General features: G+C 42.5%; 1 pseudogene; it reads right to left on the minus strand.

The window, feature by feature from the left end:
* Nucleotides 1-2,577, minus strand: part of LOC106314754 — an 18,012-nt pseudogene extending 15,435 nt beyond the window's left edge.
* Nucleotides 2,578-2,841: the final 264 nt, after the last annotated feature.

Below are 2,841 nucleotides of genomic sequence, written 5' to 3' on the forward strand. Positions count from 1 at the left end.
AATGATTGCTTTCATATTATTCAACCAAAGACATTTGATGTTTGAGATATGTTAGCAAATGAGCATTCATCTAGACATAGAGCTTGCTTAGAATTGTGTCTAGGCTTAAGGTTGATAGTTTGATTGATCATTTGCCATCCTTAGTTCGATACTTGATCACCCAAGGTCTAATCCCTATGCCCATGAGTTCTCTTTTCCCTTAGTCAAGAAAGTATCATTCTGTTATTGCTTTCTAGTTTTAGTCATAGCTTAAAACCCATTTAAATCATTGGTTGCACTTAGATTAAGTGAGTACTTGCATTCTCAGTGCTTTGATATCCCTCAGAACTGGTTCGACATTCACTATACTACAACATTTGTCTTAGGAGCCTTGAAAACTCCTAACATCATAACCCTTGTCAAGCAGGTCATCAATTTGTTTCTGGAGCTCTTTAGTCTCGACTGGATTGGTGCGGTACGCTGGCCGGTTCGGCAGAGACGCGCCCGGGACAAGATTGATCTGATGCTCAATGCCTCTTATTGGTGGTAATCCTTTTGGGTTCTCTTCTGGAAACACATCAAAAAAGTCCAGAAAAAGTCCTAGCAACTCACTCGGAATGTCCGGTGCATGGTTAGAAGAAGATGAAGACAAAAGAGATTCCTTAAAAATAAGTAAAAGGATTGGCTTTTGAGTGCAAAGAGACTTCCTTACCTGACTTTGCTTAATGAAGAAGTTGGAGTTTCTGGTGGAATTCTCAGGTTTGTCGGCTTTAGACTCTTGTTCACGGCCCTTCACCTCCAAAGTTGACAAGGGAACCAAGGTAATTTTCTTTCCTTTGTGATCAAAAGAATGTCAGTTTGTGAACCCATATGTACTGCCTTCTTATCAAACTGTCAAGGCCGACCCAAAAGGATATGGCAGTCGTCCATGGGAAGGACATTGCACACGATCTCATCCTCATAACGGCCAATGGTGAGTGGAACGGTGACTTTCTCCTTGACATACTGTTCACCAGCTTCATTTAGCCACTCCAACCTGAAAGGACGAGAAAGTGGTCGAGTAACAAGCCCAAGTTTCTTTACATGGGTGTCACTGGCCACATTAGTGCAACTACCTCAATCAATAATCAAAGAACAAACTTTAGAAGAAATGAGACATCTAGAGTGAAAGAGATTCTCCCTTTGTTCTTTGTCATCGGTTTTTGGTTGCACACTCAAGGAACATCTAGTGACAAGTAGTGGACCAGATGTTGGGTAGTCAAGGCTGTCCTCATCAAAGATCGGACCTGAATCCTCCACAAAGGTCGAACAAAACTCGTTAATCACGCCATCGACCTCCTCATCGAAAATGGGTCCATGTGTGTAGTCCAAGAGTTTACTAGTAACAAGAAGTGGACCACTGGCTGGATAATCAAAGGTTTCTTCATCCTCATCAAAAATTGGTCCAAGGTCCTCCTTGTCTTCTTTTTCATCCTTGGACTCAACTTCACCATTATCCATGAGAATCATCACCCGTTGGTTTGGACACTTGTTGGCATAGTGTCCTAGACCTTGACACTTGAAGCATCTGATGTCTCTTGCACGGCTTGGGTTCTCAACTGCTTTTTCTTTGTCAATCCCAGCAGAGACATCAGTTTTCAAAGTAGTATTTGTTGTTGAAGAAGACTTACCTTTGTCTTGGTAGTTTGGCTTAGAAGGGAATGATGGTTTTGGAGCATAGGTCGGCTTAGAGTAACTCTTTCTCTTGACTTGCTGTTCGATCAGGATGGCTTTGTGTAGCATCTGCTCCATGTTGTCGTAGTCTTGGAGCTTCATACGATCCTGAATGTCTCGGTTGAGCCCGGTAAGAAATCTCGCCATGGTGGCATCTAGAGGCTCGTCCACATCAGCCTTGATCATCAAAGTTTCCATTTCCTGATGATAGTCCTCCACTGACTTAGTACCCTGAAGCAAACGCCTGAGCTTCTGATGTAGATCACGGTGGTAATGGTCAGGAACAAAGAGTCGCCTCATCAGCATGGTAAGCTCCTCCCATGTTTCAACTGGTGCTTCTCCTGTCCTTCTCCTGTGAGTCACAACTCGATCATACTAGTTAATAGCATAGCCTGAAAACTCAGCAGCAGCAAGTCTAACCTTTTTAAGATCTGAGAAATTTTGACAATCAAAAACCAACTCAATTTTTCTTTCCCATTCTAAAAAGGCATCCGGATCATTTTTGCCATCAAAACTCGGAATTTTCAGTTTCAAACCACCCAAACCATTATCAGTTCTATCATTTCTACCAAAAGGATTGACATCACCTTGATTTTGGTTTCTAGGATCTCTCCTTGGTCTGTTGATGGACCAGACATCATCGTCCTGAGATTCCCCCTCCTGGATGTCAAGATCGGATCGGTTGTGCCGTCTTGGGCGATCTCTTCTAACTCCGGTTCGAGAACGCGTCTGTTGGTTGGCCTGAAGCTCGTCAAGCCTTTGATGGATCTGCTCCAAACCTGTATTCAATAAGTTAGACATAGAATCGTTCAAGGCTCCCATTTGTAAGTTAGATAATCCGGCAATAGAATTTCCGGGACGGTTCCGTTCTTCCTCACTACTCATGGTTTCCTGAAAATCTTAAACACGGAAAGTTAGATAAAACCTCACACCCTTGAGTGTTTGATCCTTACACACACACGTGTTTCTCTCAAGTTTTATAGTGATTCACTCAAGATCTTTGTTTCTCAAGGTTCTAAGTAAGACAAGTCTAAGAAAACCCAATGGGAAGATCCAAACAAAACAATGGGATTTTGGTAAGAAAGAAAGATAAGAAAGTTTTGGTTTGGAATCCGCCTTAACCAGCTCAAAGGCTGGATTTCTCCTCAG

The sequence above is a fragment of the Brassica oleracea genome, chromosome C9, assembly GCF_000695525.1.
Source record: "Brassica oleracea var. oleracea cultivar TO1000 chromosome C9, BOL, whole genome shotgun sequence".
NCBI lineage: Eukaryota > Viridiplantae > Streptophyta > Magnoliopsida > Brassicales > Brassicaceae > Brassica > Brassica oleracea.